Raw genomic sequence first — 20035 nt, forward strand, 5'->3', positions numbered from 1 at the left:
AAAACAATGCCCAACCCTACCAATAAAATGGAGGTTTGTTGACATTTTCCTACATTTGCCTACATTTTTTTATTTGTATTGTTGTGTTTTAATATAATATAGTATTTCATACGCTTATCTAACTGTTGCTGTTGTAATTTCATGACAATGACAATAAAGCTTTTGTTTTTTCCTCTGCTCATTCTTTCGTTTGTGTTCCCAATCACCGGCATATGCACTGACGCCTTCGCCTGCAGATGTGTTCTCTTGCAAAGGATCGTGTGGGCAGCTTTGCAATCGAGTGTCTGCTGGTTCAGAGAGCTGGAATGAGCTGTTCAGTTCAACAGTTCGCGGAGCCAGGCATCCCACTGAAGAAAATCTTACTGCTCCCAAAATGGCCTGTCTACTGTTGTGTCTATCTTACCATTTTATGTCTATTGTTTTGATGCTCATATGCAGTGTATGTCTCAGTTTGTGACTCAAAGAACTTCATCCAATTTTTTGTGTTTGTAGATTGTGTTTGTATGTTGTAAATCTGGACTTGTCATACATAGTATTAGATGCAACAGCAGAAATCAACAAAAATATAATATTAACAGCAATAACTGTTACAGAGTTAGATGCTTTATTCTGTCTGCCGTTGTGTTTGTATTAAATGAGTTGGACATTGATGTAGCTAACAGAAAGAAAATGTGACAAAGGCAGGGGCCCTGTAGCACTGAGTTTCACCGAGGAGCTGACCCTCAATAATAATGATGGGTGACCAGTGATTGAAGTGATCGATCGTCGTATCTGCTCAGTCCCTGAAGTGGCAACTCAGGGTTAACTACAGAATAATGGGTAATGTTGATGGTAACATTGAAATCCATCATAACACCCTGATACGTGCTTTGTGGTTTGTAAGGATGGCATGCCCATATGACAGGTGACAGAAAGCCTCATGGTGGACAAGTGGTTCGCTTGGCTTCCAGCTTTGCTTCCAGCTACTTGATGCTTCCTCCCACGTCACAAAAAACATGCATGTTCGGTAAACTGGAGAGTTCAAATTGTCCATAGGTGTGAATTACTCTACATGTATATGATTGTATATACAGCATATGTGTTAATATGAAGCATATGTGTCCTGTGATTAATTGGCAACCTGTCTAGGGTGTAGCCCCCGTCACCTGATGTCAGATGGGGTAGGGTCCAGCTCACCTGTGACCCTAATGAGGACAAGTGGTTTAAAGCAATGAATGGCTGGACTTTAGAGTAAATACTATTAAATTGACTAGTTGGCTAATGGTTGTGGTTCACACATAAGAGAAACATACATAAGTGGCCTCATTTCTAAAAAGCATCATTTGTCTCAATAATCCAATGAGGTCCATTTGGCCTATCATTCATACATTCTAAATAGTTCTTTTCACAGACCAGAGTTGGCTAGTTTTTCATACCGGACAGTTTCGACTGCTCACTCACAGTCTTCTTCAGTGCTCACCAAATGTTCCTGGCGGGAAGACAGAGCCAATGTAAGTATACATCAGTTGAGAAGAACATCACAGGAACATCAGGTGACCACTTTGAAGAAAACTGCAAGTGAGCAGTCGAAACTGTCAGATATGAAAAACGACCCAACTCTGGTTTGTAAAAAAAAAAAATCATAAAATGTTTGGAATCACTTGTCTCAATTACTATTGTACTTGTACTTGTCCTCTCCCTGAGCCTGAGGTCTCTACATCTCGGCCAAGGAGATCACTGGCAACAAATTAAACTGTCACTGTGACATTTGTATCATAAAATGGATGCCTGAATATAAGAAACTGAATAAATATTAAATAAGACAAAATGCACCTATTGTTGACAATATGGTTTGGAAACACACCTGCCACTTGGTTAAATAAATAAAATTCACTTTTATTGAATTTTAATGTTAAAATCTCCGTGTTCCACCACCCCTACTACATATGATTTACGTCTTTGAAGGCATCTTCTAAATGCCTTATTCTTGTTCATTTAGTCATTTGTATGCGTGAAAATGCTTAATTCAGGCAAAGAATATGTAAAACATATAATTGTTTGCAATATATGTTATTAGGAAAGTGTGGTTGATGTGCAACAGGGATTTTGTCAATCTAACTTGTTCATAGCAATCTGTCAACCATTCCATGTCTGTATTGTCATTGGGTCTCTGTAAATGTACCAGCCAATCCAAAGGGTTGGGGGCGGGACTAAGAGCAAGCGCAAATTGGACAGAGAGGAGCGGGAAGGACGTCAAGCGAGCACAAGACATAAGTTAAGTAGTAACACGTAAGGCTATCATCGAAGGTCGACGACTCGTGGTCGTGATATTAACTTCTTTTGAACTGCAAAAGGTGAATATATGTGTAAGGTACATAAAAGATAAGTTAACATGGTTTAAAAAAAAAACGTTTAAAATGCATAAATATGTTTAGGGCATTTAAGAGTAGTAATAGTTCATGTCATACATATAAAATTCAGTTGTAAAAGAAAAAAGACACCCTACTATTTTTTTATATGTTTCTTTCTAAAATAACCTCCGTTGTTGGCGTTTGGATGTAATATCGCAAAGTCCACTAGGGGGTGCTCGCCGCGATGGTGGTATAGAGTAGGTGACAAAACGACAGAGGAAGAAATCCTGAAAACGTCAAGTCATCTTGGATTGTCTTCCTTATTCTGTACCACAGGTTAGTACAAAGTAGAGATAATTTATACTAACGGCTGTAAAGAGTTTAGAAAGTTGCAAGAGTAAACAGCTGACTGCTAAATGTTTGTTACACAATGTGTTGTTGAGCATTTGAACATAAGCAAAATGGCTAATGCTAGCAAGCCTTAATGTACAGCTGATAGCATGAAGCAGGCGGCTAATTGAAATATGTGAAATGTGTCTGGAAACAAATGGGTAATTGTTGACGTAATCATCTTATGATATCTGAAGTGTTGTTATTTTTGAGAGGAGAAAAAATCCTGAAGGTGAATATACGTCAAGTCATCTTGGATTGTCTTCTTTATTCTGTACCACAGGATTTTCAATGCAGACCCCTCTCCAGGTTGTGGAGGGGCAACATATGCTGTGACTACTTGTTGTAGCTGTAGAACTTGAAAATGTAATGCTATTTAGAAATCGCTAGTAGCCTAGCATTGCACAAGTGAGTAGGCCTTGATATCATAATTTAGCATTGTGATGTGTATCCAGCTAAAGGTAATGCTAACTCGACGTGTTTAGCATGTTTCATAGTATCTAAATGGAGTTTATTTGCTTAAAAGGAGGTGATGCTTTCCCGATGGATGGTACCTGCTGTTTTCTGCTGCCCTGCCATTTTTTCTGCCATCCTGTATTCCGGGCCGGGCCTGCTGAGTGACACCGCCTTGTCTTGCCTTGCTTTTGGATGTTAAGTATGCTGACATCAAAGAGATTATCTGAAAACTACATATCCACATGTGCGCGGGTTTCCCTAGCCACTCTCAAGGATTCGTGAGTACCCCAATTGACTTTATTTTGTGCTCTCCTTGCCATTTTGTTTGTAGGCCTCACCCCACCCAAGCAACAACACAGGGTATCTATTGCAAATACATTCATGTTCATCTGTTATATTTGAAATTTAGTTGTGGAGGTCTTTATTACAACTTAATAGTAGTATACATTGAGATTTTTGTGTACAACACACGGAAACTCAGGCCCAGTCTTATTGTATTAACCACTACAGCGTTTTATAAATTAACTACATTAGACCTAGGTCACAATAGTATTTTAGAAATGTGTTCCACTTAGTCTGTGGTATATCCCCTATCATTTTCTTTAAGCACAAATGGGTCTGGGTTCTTATGAGTTAAATTGTCTTACCATCCTACAAAACCTCAACCAATTATTTCAATAATGATTTATTTTCGCTCAATAATTAATTTTTGCATTAATCCATCATTGGTGTCCCTCTAATATTGACGTATCAGATAATTACTGCCATGACCTGTCCAGACCAAACGATCATTATTCATGTTAAACTGACATGCATTTTTGTGATGAGTTATTCATTACAGCTTTATTTCTGCTGGGATGACCTTATCCTAGCCTTTAACTAATTGATATGTTAATTAACTGTATTGGCAATATTGAACGCAACAGAAGCACACTTTGCATTAAGATGCGGTTATGTGCACACAGTGCAGTGGGTCAAAAGGCAGCTCTCTGAATCAAATACGTCTCTTGACTCTTGAATAATAAAACACACCAAACACACCTCCAATGTGACAGCTGCCTTTCTGAGGAAGATGAAGGTGATTTTGTGGTCAAGTATGTCTCCTCCTCAAGCAGAAGGTGGAGTGCATCCACCATCTCCACCACTGATGTCCTCATGGAAGGAGATTCCAGTAACAACCTGTGCAGATCTGGTCAGATCTGATCTCAAATAATTACTATTATATGTAATAAAATTAATAATTATATCATACTGTATGAGTCATATTAGACATTCTTAGACTAACCTTGATAAAAGAAAAGAATACACAAATATTTAATTTCACCATCACAATATAATCAGAGAAAATAAGACATTTAAGACATAAATAAGACTTGTGCCTGTGTGTGTTGCAATATATGATTTTGGACGTGTGGAGCACAGGAAGGGATGTCGGGGGTTCAGAGTTGAAGGGAACCTGGAGGCGATTACAGCCGCAACCATAGCCTGTGTTATTATTATGATGATTAGACAGTTACACACAGGCAGATAGATACTTTATTAATCTCCAAAAATAAATTCAGATTTCCAGCAGCTCTACAAAAATGCTATAAAAGACCTGCAATAAAAGTCTATTGTTCCAGCAAGCAAGGCTGATGCTTGTCTACCTCACTAAACATGACAGTATCATTACTGACTTAGTGGAAAGGCCTTGTGGTCCTTCATCCTCACAGGAGTCACAGCATTCATAGTACAGCAGTCAGAAGTATGGGCGGGTCTGTTCACACTGAGAGGCATGGACTATTTGCTTATTTTTCAAACATTTGTCAAGTTTTAAAATGTTATTTAATGTTTATACTGTGATTATATATATATTTAGATTTAGCATGTATAACACGTATTTAGATTTAATATTTAGACATTAATATTTAGCATATATGTATATATAATTTTAAAATAGATTTCACATTAATTAATTATATATAAGATTTATATTTAGATATAACATATAGCACTTACATGCAACATTTAGCATTACAAATTTATATTTTTTTAATTCTTTTACATTTAGTTTTAACATTTAGATTTACATTTTACAATAATGTAGTTGTATATAATATATATATATATATTTTAATTACAAGTTCCAAATGTTTTTGTCTCACTCCCCCTTCTTACTTTTGCATATTGTACTTCTTAAAACCTCAGTAAGGGCCGAATGTGCCAAATGCATATTCTAGCAATTTTTCAAATTTTTTTATTATTTTTATCAGGTCTATGTTTTTGGATTCTCAGAAATAAAAACGGTTCAAAAATATCGTGTAGCTAGCAATGCCATCTTTGAGCTGATGGTAGGGCTGATTTGGAGCCAGCTACACAAAGGAGCCATGCCATATCTCCTATTGGAGAAACCTCTTGCAACACTCTACTTTCAGGATCAGCAGTTGCAATACGAGCCGTGCACCCCTGCCGTGTCCTTGAATTAGTGCAGTAATGTGGACTTCATCTCGATATGCATCTGAGTCACGTGTTAAGTGGGCAATGCTATCCCAACAGACTTTGGGCAAGAGGCTGGGTACATCCTAGACAAGGGGTGTCAAACTCATGCCATGGAGAGCTAAGACACTACAGGTTTTCTTTCCAGACGTTCACTAAAGCAGGTGATTTTAATGATTAACCCTCGTTTGGTTTCACAAATTCACACCTATGTACGACACCTATGAATTGCAAACTGACTTATCATAGTCGGGATAAACAAGAGATTACTGTATTTTTACTTTTACAGAATAACATTGTTTTGGATTAGTGAGGTTCAAGGACGGTCTCTTTTTGTTAATTTCTACAGTGATGTTTCTCATAAACGCCATTATATTTGTCCCTAAGCAGAATGCAGTAGTCTCATCTGTAAATAGTACCTGCTTTACAGATGTAATTTATGTATAAGTTAGGATATACACATACACAATTGTTCAGTCCTCAGACTAACAGCTTTCTAGTCTTGCAGCCTTCTGCCTTCTAACCATGAACCTGATAGCCTTTAGCCAATGAGCCACCATCCTGATAACAGGTAGCCAGCTAACCACGAGCCAGTTTCCCAGTCCTGCCGTCTGCTTCCAAGCCTTCAGCCCTGCAGCCAAGACACCAACTCTTGAGCTGCAGTCTTCGTTCCAGTTTCGTAGAAGACAGTTTTATTGCCATGCATTGATTTGGCCTCATTTTTTGATGAACATGGTACAGTCATAGCAGTTATAAATCTGTTGTTGTGTGTGGCAACATACATATTCCCTCTGTTGTGGTAAAAAAAAAATGCAATATCCATAACAGATACTTGTTTATAATGGATCATACCTAGTTCATACGAGGAGCGGAGTCGCTTATAGCCATTTCTCACCACAATCAATGGCTTTTAGTTTTTTACACACTGGTAGTCCTGCAAAAAACGTGTAATAACCACATTACACGTTACCGATGCTGTGGAAGGTGCTAAAATGCTAAAGCTACTTACCATTGAGAGACGTCTTGTAGTAACCTCTTCTTGAGAAACTTCGGACTGTCCCGCCTCTACTTCTGGATCAGATACGGGATCCAACACATATGGCTGTATGTTAAAAGGGGACAATTTAAAAAGATGAATCGCCGTTTATTATCAACTCCTATATAGTTTATCAACTCCAATAAAGTTGGGTTTGCATCGAGCGGCACAACACCACAAGTCCTGCTAAGCACTTGGGAGTGTGACCAACAGCAGCGGAGTGGGCGTGCCTGGAGGCGGGCTGTGGGTGGAATAAATTAAAACAGACCATTTTCGCGGGAGCATGAAATCCAAAGAAATACAGCTGCAATAGATGCAGATTGAGTCCAACACTCAATACAAAGCGTCCAAAGATGAGCTTTCAGAGCATTTTTCAACTAATAATTCCACTGCTTTGGTGAAAAATTTTTTGCTGTTAATTCTAAACAAATTTAATGCAGACATTTTTTCCTAAGGTCTCTCCTCTTGTACTGAATATAGTGAGGATGTAATAGACATTGGGAATGTTAGCTCAGAACAGCCTTCCTATTTGAGCCAGTGGCAAAGCCTTGGGCTATGATGCTCGGAAAACCATTTCTCCTTACTTCTCACATTTTTGGAAAGAACACTTTTCACAGATAAAAGTTCAGAACAAATGGATAGCATCAGAGTTCATTCCCTTCTTGTGGTGTTGTGCAAAATATGAACCAATCCAAACGTCTGCAACAATTGTTGTTGAGGAAAGAGTTGTAAACAACTACAGTAGAGAAAGACTACAGCCTCTTTTAGCACAGCAGACAGGACCAAAAGTTAGTCAGCTGAATCCATATGAAAGATTTACACTCAGGGAGAGTTCTGAGAGAGCTACTGAAGGAATGATGAGAAGAGACAACCCACAAGTTTGTGGGAGCCACATTGGGAGCAAATTGCTAAACCAACAGCTTTTTGAGGGTGAAGAGAAATTAAGGTTAAAAAAATGCTATTTTGCATACCAGCAAAAAGATGTTTGAGCTGCATGATAAGGGTTGCCCGGGTGCAAAGGGAATGCATTCTGTCAGTTACAGTGTGAGTCTGTATCTATGTTAGTGAGCCTTTTCCTTCTCAGCCTGAATGTATTTACCTGAAATTAGTTATTCAAAGTCGGCTACAGCTGACCTCCCTTGCACCTTGGTCAATGAAATGTATCTATTAAGTTTGCTCACTTAAAATCCATTAGCTCTTCAAAAAAAACCTTGCTTCTCAGCACTTTTGCCCCACCTGTAATGCGTTTCCACATCAACAGCTCTTTGTCTAATTTGCTGATAGTGTATCCAATCTGGAAACCCTAACTCGCTTTCTCAAAGGGCCACTAAGGTGTCCTTTCTCTAACTGGGACCTGCTTAGTGGCATTTATTTTAACAGAGGGGATTTGCAAGAGTTGAAAACTTTAACGCTGCACTCCCTACAGGCAGGTCAGAAAAATCATACCAATATAATCATATATCATATATCTGATCACTGTTTCGTGGTTGAATACGGTCTAGTATTAGTGGGGGGGAACCATATTTAAGCAAATTATATGTATTTATGGCTTAAATTAAGCTTTTTCAAGCATAAAAATGGCTAAATGAGTGAAAATACAAATATTAAAAAAAAATGTAATACAAAATATTGAGGAGAGTAGTAGTCTCCAATGGTCTCTAAATGTCTATAACGTAACAAGTGGGCTGTCAATGATAACATGTGCACTTGTTATCGTATTTATTGTATATTATTTATTTATCGTTTTTATAGTCAAGATGGCTAGTGATATCAGGGGTTCAGAGTTGGGTTCTAGCCCTGAGTTATGGGCACAACAGTAGCCTTTGTTACTATGATGATGATGATTATTATTATTATTATGTTACTAACAATAATAAGTTATATTAGATATTGAAGTTATTCAAACCTGAAATAAAAGTCTCTAAAAACTACCTATACCTAGTGACTAGTGCAAAGTATTACATACCACAATTTTAATGTCTTCTGAATGTTTTATATTTGTATTAAAGTTCATTTAGCATTTTTTATGCTTGAAAACACTTGCTTTAGGCTAACTATTTTTTAAATTAGCTTAAATGTACATCTTTTTCCACTTTTCTGACCTATGAATTTAGTTAGAATGTTGTATTCTCATGTTTTACGATGCCAAAGTTTCAGAAAATGAGGTTTGCGCATTTGGACGTGAGCCCTGAAAGAAGTTTGGGATGGCTCAAAACACTCAAAAGGCATGGTAAAACTAACTTCCTTATATGGTTCATAGTGAGGCAGCACTTTGGGTGTGTGACCAATCACAGTTGAGTGGGCATGCCCAGAGGCAGGCTGTGCGTGGAATAAATTAAAACAGATCAAAAATACAACTTGAATAGTTGCAGATTCTGCAAAATCTAAAGTTTTCTGTGCGGGATATTGTTTGTAGATGCTCTATAGGAGAACACAACTCATTACAAAGGGTCAACAAAAAAGCACAATAGGTCCCCTTTTAATAAATTATTTTTTTTAATACTGTGATGGAGTGAAGCCATGCAGTTTAAAGCACAAAGGGGTGAGGGGCTGCTTATCCAATAAGATATAATATAAAAAGGAAATTTTAAAGCAATTTCTATAGTAATTTACTATTTTGTAGGTAACCAAAGGACTGGGCTCCAGTCGTGAACTCGCGTCCCTTCCCGTTCGGTTTGGTTTGGTTTTATCCACTTCGTGTGAGCAGTAGGGGGTGCACCACGACCCCACCTGCCACACATATCCTCATAAAGAATGCCGCCCTGAGCAATTGCCCATGTGACCCATATCAAAACCTCTTCACTAATACTACTACTACTACGACTAGTGTTTCCTGTGTAGTTTTTTAACCATTTGGATTTTCTGAATTCACATTTCTGAGCAATGCAGGTTACATTTATCACAGCACTGAAGCAAGCAAACATTTCCGTCCTCTTCTGCCCACTCTTCCCTCATTTCCTTGCACCATCCAAGCTACATTGGCAGACACAAGGGAGAGATTGAAAAAGCAGTAAAAAATATATATACAAATGGAATGCTCACTGATTGTGGTTTAACATGCCCTCCATGCCTTTCCCTGGGCTCCCCTCCTCAGGGGTTCACTGTAACCATCTTAAGTGCCATTCCATTTCTCTTAAAAGTCCAGTGAATGTTCATGAGTAAAGAACATCTTCAAGGGCGAAAGGAGAAAGGGGGTAGTAAATACAGGACCAGTATTGTCCACAATGACATATATACCTATGTATGCTTATTACATTACATTTTCAAAATCACTTAATGACTTTACTTTTATATGTTGATTATGGTTATAATCAGAATAAACAACATATTTATATACATCCATCTTCATTTGCTTGTCCATGTTTGGGTCAAGGGGGCAGCAGCCTAAGCAGAGAAACACAGACTTCCCTCTCCCTGGCTACTTTCCTCAGCTCCTCCCAGGGTATTCCCATTTCCAGGTCAGTTGAGAGACATAGTCTCTCCAACGTGCCGTGAGCCTTCCCCAAGGCCTCCTGCCAGTCAGACATGCCCTGAACACCTCCCAGGGAGGCGTCTAGGAGGCATCCTGACCAGATGAATGAGCCACCTCATCTGGATCCTCTTTATCTGAAGGAGCAGTTGGTCTACTCAGAGTTCCTCCTGGATTGACAGTAATTAGAAGTGTTGTTCATGTTGTTACATTGTTGGTACAGTGTCGGTTACACCTGATTTTCTATTGCTTTTTAAACTTTTTTTGTACTGATTGATCATTTATTCATAAGTATGTTAACATTATTCATCATCGATACCTGATTCTCTTACAAAACATAATCTAACAAATCCAGCAAACCCATAAACAAATCCTGCACTGTTCAGTATCCAGGTATTATTTCACAATCACACTGGATTCATTTTTGGCTAAAAAGCTACTGAATTGATTGAAATTTTGGATTGTTTTGTATTGTATCGTTATACATGAGCTAATATTGTCCTTGAATCGTATCAGCAACCACAAGTTGGGAATTTAATCGAATCATTATTAAAACAAATCGATACACTCCTAATAGTTAGCATTATGGAGAGCACCAGTGACTGAAGTGAGTTGTCACTGACAGCAGCTCCTGTGTGAATGTTCACTGCGCCATTGCAGTAGTATTTTACTACACTGGCCAAAATGTGTCAGCAACGTTACATTACTGAGACAACAACCACCAGGTATCCTGTCAATGTTCACTTGTGAGTCTATGTCATGTCTTATTTATGTTTATTTATGTTCAATCAAATGCACGTTTTAAAAGGGACAAAAAATGCAACACACACACACATTCTAAAGCACGTGTGCATACATTCGGTCACTTTTACAACGGTTCCTTGCTTGGTCTGCTTTGACTGCTAATATAGCTGGTGGCATGTTGGGGAACATGCCCTCCACGCTTGCCATTTCCACACCAAGCGAATTAGTCTAATACGGCAGCGTGAAATTATCCCTTTGGGGGAAGAGGGCATGTGCTCAATCAATCTTGCAAAGACTGCAGAGTTACTGCCTTGCCCTGTGTGTTCATGCATGCATGTGTGTATGTGTGTGTGATCTTAATGCAGCAGGAGCAGAAATAGTAATACAAAATAGATTGGTGTTGAAATTCTCTGGCATGAAATGCTAAGGAACCAGTGTGCACATGAGCACATAACTTTCCATGGTGTAATGCTTTTCTGACTCAAAACGTTTTATGCATTATTTGATGTCAACTTCTGAAGTGACGACATAAAAAGAGCTAAATAATTACTTGAGCCTTTTACGCATCATATGTGATAAATCAGTCATCTTAAAATCATCATCCTTAAAATGGAGATTAAAATGTTTTGTTCGTCTATAGTCACCATGACCAAAAATAAAACAGACATAAATAGATGTTTGCAATGTTTATTTTGTACAAGTACTTCAATTCAATAAATATTTTATTAGTCCTTGAAGAAATAAATAAGTTATGTTTGCATGCTAACTAGACACACACATGCTTGCTAGTACACATGTACTTGATAAAATTAATATTGATCCCCCCCCCCCACACACACACACATTTTTTTTTCGTGAACTATGAGGACACCTCTCTCCAAACAGGTTTTTTGGTGTATTAGGGTGGCACCCCTTTCCGCTTGTTTCCCAGAGGTGTGGCATATATAAAAAAAATTTGGTTTGGGCTGTAATATGCAAATATCACTTCAAAAGCCCTATACACAAAAAGCAACAGAAGTTACAATAACCTGACACTATGACGATTTGTAAGGACAAAGTTAATGAGCTGCTAAAACCCACCCATGACAAAATTGAGAATTATAAGCACCAACTTGATTCATAAGGACATTTGATACACACAAACACTGACACTAATGTGACTTGGAGGGTCACATGTGACTTGCTGGAACATGGATTCAAACAAACACAAAAATGAAGGTAATGTGCATTAATAGGACACACCCAGTACATGAGGACAAATAGCTGAACACAATACTATTGGGAAATTTAAAGACATACCTGATCTGCGGCATGTGTGTAAGACATGCTCAATATAAAATAGTCATTATCCACCTTGGGTAAAACCTAGCTATACATATCTCATAGACAAAGACATTACACCAGGTATAATCAGTTACGAGGAACCAACTTTATTTTTTGTGGCTTTGTCGCAACTTAATAGAGCTCAGCTCTTATCTTTTAACTTGTAACAAACACAAAACAACATCATAAACAAACAATGGCTCTCTCTCTTCACTTACTGGTTCTTCCTCTTCAAGGTTATGCCACGATATCTAACAAAGTCTCTTATATTTTGAACAGTGTGATTGGCAAGCACATGATGCTCAGTGGTCTGGCACTGCTGACACTGAATCATTGTCACTAGTTTACCCTGGTGGATGTAATCTTTAAAGTGTCTCATCACTGCTCCAACCTCAGCTGGACACCGGCTGCTTTTTTTTTCCTCCTCAGATCATCCACGTCAGCATTTTTGGTAACCACTATAAAAAAAAAAATAAAAACTATAAAAAAATAATACCTTGACCTATACAGGCAGTACCCTCTACATCCATGTTCCTTTTCACATTTGAATACAAAGGTTATTCAATTGTGTCGGTGCATGTGTGATTTACCACTTTGTTCATGGTGGGGTTTTTTTCCTGCTGGACTTTTTCTTCCTATTATCCTCTAAAAAACAGCAAATAAAACAGTATTAGTGTTTATAGTGTTAAAATTGCATTGTTATGTAACTTAATTATCAGTAAGAAAGCCAATCTCTAAGCACATCTCTCGATGGTTACTATGTCTTTGATCATACCGCTAGAAGCCTCTACAAGGGCAGAGTCATCTGTGACGTCTGTGGAATAAGAAAAACTGATTTAAGATAACCCCAACACTTGATTTTACTTACAATGTATGAAACAGTGGTTGGTGGACCGACATGAGATCATACCATCTGAGGCAGCTGAAGGGTTGTCAACAGTTTGCACAGCTCTCTCCTGTCCTGACAAATCCACATCAAGGTTTAGTATAGGTCATGTACTATGCAGGCTAGTGTTCATTCAAATGCACAGTACAGTTAATCCAGAGATGATATTGAAAAAGCTGTATCAGTAGCACATGTATTTGATATGCAAATTTGGCACTGCCACGGTAACAAGTGCTCTCTGCAAATAGGCTTTATTTGCAGTGCCACTGGTTAGCCATTGACTGGGTATATGTACTAGGTGTTGACATCTTCCGTGAATAAAGTACAATAAAGAAGTTCAATGAAATTGGAAACAACTGAGTAAAGACCATACTAAACCAGGAAGTGCAGTCTTTGCGTCTTAGATGGTTTCATGCTGGCTACACTTTCATGTTGCCCAAGAACTGTGGAACTACGGCAGATAACATTTAACAAACTACATCATGTTTCATTAGTTCTCAATGTCACCACTGGGCACCAAATAATCCTTTGTGTGTCTGCTGCCAACCTAGTATATACTGTGATTTAGGGGAGTGCATCATAGAACACTCCATATGTGGATTTATATAATTTGACATATATTCCATCTTTTCATACATCTAGCTGCATGTTTGAAGATTATCAGTCATTTAGATAGATTATCATTTAGGTAATCGAAAGTGCTATAGTAGGCAATTTGACTACTGGACTTGGGTTGCCTACACACCTACCCATGTCTGTTTGTGGACATGAGAGCTGATCATCTCCCCCAGCTTCACTTTCTTCACTTGTTCCAGAAGCAGTGAAGTCAAGGTTATCTGGGAAAAAAAAAATCAATTTCATGTTAACATTAATTTGTTTACATCATGAATTCACTAAATTGTAGTCTGTAGACAAGTCATGTTTTGCTAGATATCGTCAAGGAATGCTTGCCTACAAAATGTATGAAATGTTAATATCACCTAAACCTTTAACAATACCTAATATCTCAATCTCTTCAACAGTTTTTCCCTGACGGATCCCTTCTCCATGGCAAGCAGTAGTTTGGATATTTTGGCCAGCTGCGTTGTCACCTCTGGAAGCCTGTAGTATTCTCTGTGGACACGAATATCATGGCCGAGGAAGTCAGCAACTTGGTCCAGTTCATGGTTTTTGAGGTTCAGGACCTGGGACAACGTTGCAACATGTTTGCGTAACTGGGTTGACCTCAGGAGTTCTGGGTTCTGAGCACCACATTCCCTAAACAAGTCCCTAAACAATCCTGTCCTCTGTAAGAAGTTAAACAGTGGGGCCTTCCAAACGAAAAATTGTTCTCCTCTGGAACTCCACATTCCTTCCGTTTTGTGAAGAGAAGTGTCAATGAATCAACCATGTCCGGTGATAGCAACACAGCAACTTTTCGTCCTCTTTTAGCCCTAATTTCCCACAGAGTTTTTGTTCAAACTTTGTGAGGCCAACGGCAACATCCTTATGGAGGGGCGTTCTGTCTCTGCAGAGGAAGCTGTTTAATTGCATTTTTGAAACTTCCCCTCCACGTCTTCGGTGGAATAGTATGATCTTTGCCAAAGTTGCTCTGCAAAGTTCACCATACACTTGTGGCGAAGGCATTTTTCCCAGGTTCTCAGATGCCAAATCTGTTGTCTTTTCAAGATGTTGATGAAGACAGGCAGAGTGGATGGCTTGTTAAGGGTGTGGTCAAAGCAGTGTGAGAGACAAGTTCAGACCACTTGGTTTCTCCTAGTTTTGCCAGACATTTTTGAAGATGTCACCACAGATGCCTCCGAAGATACAAAGCATGGCAATACATACAGTGCACATAATGTTTTACATCTTGCTCATTCTTGGGTTTTTGTTTCATTTTCAGTACTCCAGTCCCACACACACACACCATATTTCTGTATGCTACCATATAATTGTACAGGTTTAAATTATCACACACATTCACATATTGTATTTATAAGCAGAGGAAAACCCTGATGCGTTACAATGGTAACCCCACGCCAAAAGGAGACGAAAAAAATCACACCCTTTTCTTGCTCTGATTTGGGGGCTGGGTCGGTAGAAGCATCCTTCAAAGCTTGAAGGCTGAAAGGCATTTTGAAAGGAGCTATGAGAGGACAGGATGATCCTCCACCCTTTGCAGTAGCGGAATTGGTTATTTTTGTTTCAATCAGTCACACTGTAAAATAAATACGGTGAATTTCACACATTGAGTCTGAAAAATCTTGTGCTTTCATCCTCCTCAATGTATTCATTGAGGTGTACCCCAGGGTTCAATGCTGTTACCAACATTGTTTATGTCCAAGGTTTCCAAAGTGGAGTACACAAATTGTCATGGGCCTACACAAATAAAAACGTAGGGGTGCTCTGATTGATCGGTCTTACTTACCAATACTTACTTTGAAACACCGATCACCTCTGCTGATCAGCTGCAGCTCAGTGTCCACTGCAGCCTTCAGAAAAAACATGTCTGCCGTGTATGAGGACGTTGATGACAGACAAGTGCTGGCATTTTCTCTCCTCTCCGGGCACAGAAGAGGCTGCAGTTCAGAAGGCAGCGAATGCGGTTGTAAAGGCGTAGCATAGGCGGGCAAACCTGCTTTTCATTCAGGTTTTTAAGTTAAGAATGTGAGAAGACAAGAAATAAATGTATTGTGAAATACTGTGGATACAAGCATTTTGTTTATGTTCTGATAAAACAAGCATATTGGCTTTGTTTGGCTTGAAATAAGCTATAAATAAGCTAAGCACTGTTTATGTTATAAAAATGAGTGGCTCTTGACCATTTTCATTTTGTAAATGTAGCTCTCAAAAGAAAACAAACTTGGTAGCCAGGAGTAAATTTAAATGTGTATAATGTATGTGACCGGTATTGGTATCCGTATCAGCATCGGCCAATTTCACTCATGCATTATCGCAATCGGTATCAGCAGCATAAAACTCTGATATGGATCGGATGCACAACCTTGAAGATAGCACCTTTTGTTTGAACCCACCCCGTTTTTTATGTGAACAAAAGTATCAGAACATGTGATTTACCAATGTATTTTGTTACCCAGGTGTGTCCTATTACATTACGTATTCCATCAATAAATATCACTTATTGTCTACACTCAGTTTCAGATTGGTCTGGATAGTTTTTGTCTTTTGGTCATGGCTGAAAAACAATGTGAATCTGGGAGAAAATAGAAAATCAATCAGGACTGTTGCACAAACATTGGCCTTAGCCATTACAACCATTTGGAATGGTACAACAAAGGAAAACATCAGACATTGGTGACAGAAGCATTGTAAGCGCCGCAGTAAAGAAACACCTTAAAACAACTGCTGGTGTCATCATCGACAACATCTAGAGGGCAGGAGCGAAGGTATCACTATCTCCTGTTCAAGGAAAACTTGCGAACCACTCATGAGCACGAATAGGAAGATCAGGCTGGAATTTGCCAACAAAAAAATAAAGATATAGCCTACAACATGAATTTGTCTTGCAATTGTTTCATTTAGTTTTCTTACCATCAAACAACACAGTTGACAGATCAATATTGAAGTCTCCACATGTGAAAATTGATTTTTGACTATTGTCTATGAAAGCTGTTTTGATGCAACCCTCAAACATTTCTCTCCTTGAATTTGGAGTTCTGTATCGGCAACTTATTGTATGTTTTGCTTTTTTCTTTACAGATGTCAATGGTAATACATTCTAAAATATTGTCAATGGCAGTTGACATGTTCTTTACCACTTTATAGTTCAGTTGTTTGTCCACACACAGCAACGACTCCTCCCCCCGTGTCGTTCCTGTTGATGCAGGTCATCTTGTAACCCTCCAGCTCAAAGTCATAATAATAATAAATCCAAATAATAAATCATACCACATGATACTGGCAAATACTGGCATTAATTACAGGTTAATTACACATTAATTACATGACATATTCAGCCCAAATGTCCCTGTCACTACAGATGCAAAAATGTAGTTTGTTGATGCCTGTGAAACAGTGGGCCATGACTGACAAGGACAATTACATGGTTAGGGGACCTGGTTGCCCATAAAGTAGAGTGGCTAAGAAAGGGTACATTCTTATTCTTCTATTCTACAATCAAAAGCAGTATTGTTTTCTCAGACAGTCTGGAGGTGTGAATGCAATTTGTAATGCAGTGAGCCTACTGAGCAACTAACAAGTGCAGGCAAAAAAAATCACTGTCTGCTAAAATGAGCACAACTTTAGAGCTTGTTTGGCATCTTCTGAGTTCATATTGTGAGTGAACCCTTTGCAGCAGCATGTTTGAAATCCCACCATGCCTCACTTCATTCTCATCCGACACAATGATTGTCATCATCATCTGATGAAAACGGATTAGATGATAAACGGGTTTAGAATGGAAGAGTGCTTGAATGTTCAAGAGGAACAGACACGCTTCATTAAAATTACGCGAGACAGCAAACTACAGATACAGATTACTAATTAAATCAGCAAAACATAACGTGCTTCTGAGAGGAGGCAGCTGATTGAGTTTAAGTTGAACTACATCAAAGAGAATGCACTGATAAAAGCATCAAGTATTACCAAGCTATCTTGAACCCCTGAATTAGAAGTTGAGGAGAGACAGAAGAAGGGTAACAAGTATGGTTTTTATGCACAATATTGTCATAGATTTACAGATTTACGTACTGTATGTATTGTCAAGGGCTGTTAAACTGACATACCACCTGAAAGTGAAGGGAGGATCAGAAGGATGATTTTGGAAGGACAAGTATCACTATCCTTATGATGCCACAATGTCAACAAATTTAGCTACGTAGAAAAATTGTGTTTTAATGGCCAAATACAGTTAAAAGTTTTTTTTCAGCCTCACTTGCGGAAGGTAATCACGTGGGCTCTTGTTTGGCCTGTAAACCAGTTGGAAAAATTCCATGCAGAACTTGAATTAGGCATCTTCCCCGTTCTCTCTTGGCACACCCAATTTGGCAGTGATGGCGACGTATGATTGGGTGCTCAATATGGCGTCTACATCACCCGAGTTTCCAAGTTCTTCGGAGTTTGCGAGCCAGCATCTCAGACTGGAACAGTGGAAAGGAGTAGGAAGAAGCTTTGCAGCTAATAGCTTAGAAAATACACAGTTACACAGTTCAAAAGAACAGGAGGTCACTAACCCAAACAACTATCTCACTCAAGCTGCAAATAACAATAACACAACACCACAGGATGTGTCTCCCAAGGGTCATGCTCCATGGAGAATCAGCCAATATCATGAATGGAAACTGATAAAACCAAGGGTCGGACACCAGCTGGAGCCAACAAAGCCTATCCAAAATATACCAGCATAAATGCAAAACCACACTCTCTTCTAGGCATGATAGGAAACCCACATAACTTTTTCTAACATGCATACAAGGTTGCATTGCATGTAAAATCTGACCTTAAATATGCACATGGAAAGAAGCAAGATTCGTACCTTAGCTTGACAAAATATTCTGTCTGTGGACCTATTTTTAATTTTCGTTCAATACCCCTAACTTAGTCGTCTCATAATACAGTGGAGCCTTGGTTAACAACATTAATCAACCCATTAATCCAAGCGAAATTGGACTCAATCAAATTTTAACATAGGAAATAATGTAAATTCTATTAATCTGTTCCGGACACCCAAAAATGTTAACACAAAACACATTTTATGGACAATAACTATAGATTTACATGCAGAAAATGATGCAAAACTAATTGCAAATGACCAATGAATGCCCAACTGAACATTTAATATCACTTTTACCTAGTTTTTTTTTTTTTGGGGGGGGGGGGGCACAAAACCATCAACTAACAAAATAAACACATTACTCTGTTGCACTAGTATTAGTGCAAGGTTTATTTAAAACAAGTGTAAAACTTGCGTACAAAAAAGGTAAAGTATTCAAATGTGGGAAAGCTGTGAATAAATTCATTGACTTTGCAAGTAATCTCTGCCCTCTGATTTTCATTCATGTCGTTGGTAGTTTTTTACCTGCATGGTTGTGAAATGTGTCTTAAATTAAATTACTAACGTGTTTCTCTTCATCTTTCTCCCGCTCCCCTGTGGTCGGTGCCCCCTGCTTCCCCTGCTATCGTTGCACCTTCACATTTATCTCCTTGTTACTGGTGTTGGTGAAGCCGGTAATGGCAGTGCTAGGAGCAGACCATTACTGTCACTGCTGTCATCACGGGATTATTACGGTTGTGCCTCCATTGTTCTCTCCTCCCTCCCCCGGTTGCTCAATCCATCTATTCTGTTTTTGTTGCAGAATAGTATATAACTGCACTGAGACATGATTGATAGTGAGACAGTGAGCAAGTCCGTTAAATATTGTCAATGGAACATTGCCCATTGCAAATAGGGTTAGAAACAAATGACAGGAATTAGACCAGGTTGTCTCCCAACAGAATATCCTTGAAATTGTTTAACATTACAGGTGGCTTTCTATGTAACGCCTCTATATCCTATTATGCAACGTTGTTGTGAGTTATGCTGACCTTGGCTCAGTCAAGCTGTAGTTCAACACTTTGGACCATTCTACAACATAATTACACTTTGTTCATTCTACATTATTTTCTCTCTTATCATCCTCTGTCTCTCTACTCAGTCTTAAACCGATCAGCCGCCCCAAAGAGTTGTGTTGCACGTTTTCTTCCCTTGAGCGAGTTTTTCCTCACCTCTGTTGCCCAGTGATTGCCCATGTGGGTTTCAGTTGTTTCTCTATGAGGAGTGTGTTTCAACAAAATTGCAGTTTATCAACACTTATACCATTAATCAACTCTAAAACAGTTTGCGTCACAAACCGGAACTCTTTCTATGCACTCGGCAGTGTGACCAACCACAGTTGAGTGGGTGTGCCTGGAGGCGGACTGTGGGTGGAATTCATTAAAACAGACCGTTT

At 38.7% G+C, this 20035-nt stretch overlaps 1 long non-coding RNA gene across 1 annotated transcript; it reads left to right on the forward strand.

The window, feature by feature from the left end:
- Window positions 1-2219: 2219 nt before the first annotated feature.
- Window positions 2220-18885, forward strand: LOC131108760 (uncharacterized). The gene is made up of 4 exons (XR_009120530.1): window positions 2220-2333; window positions 2552-2666; window positions 3247-3454; window positions 14132-18885. It is a non-coding gene; the product is annotated as an uncharacterized LOC131108760 (long non-coding RNA).
- The last annotated feature ends 1150 nt before the right edge of the window (window positions 18886-20035 follow it).

The sequence above is a fragment of the Doryrhamphus excisus genome, chromosome 21, assembly GCF_030265055.1.
Source record: "Doryrhamphus excisus isolate RoL2022-K1 chromosome 21, RoL_Dexc_1.0, whole genome shotgun sequence".
Taxonomy (NCBI): domain Eukaryota; kingdom Metazoa; phylum Chordata; class Actinopteri; order Syngnathiformes; family Syngnathidae; genus Doryrhamphus; species Doryrhamphus excisus.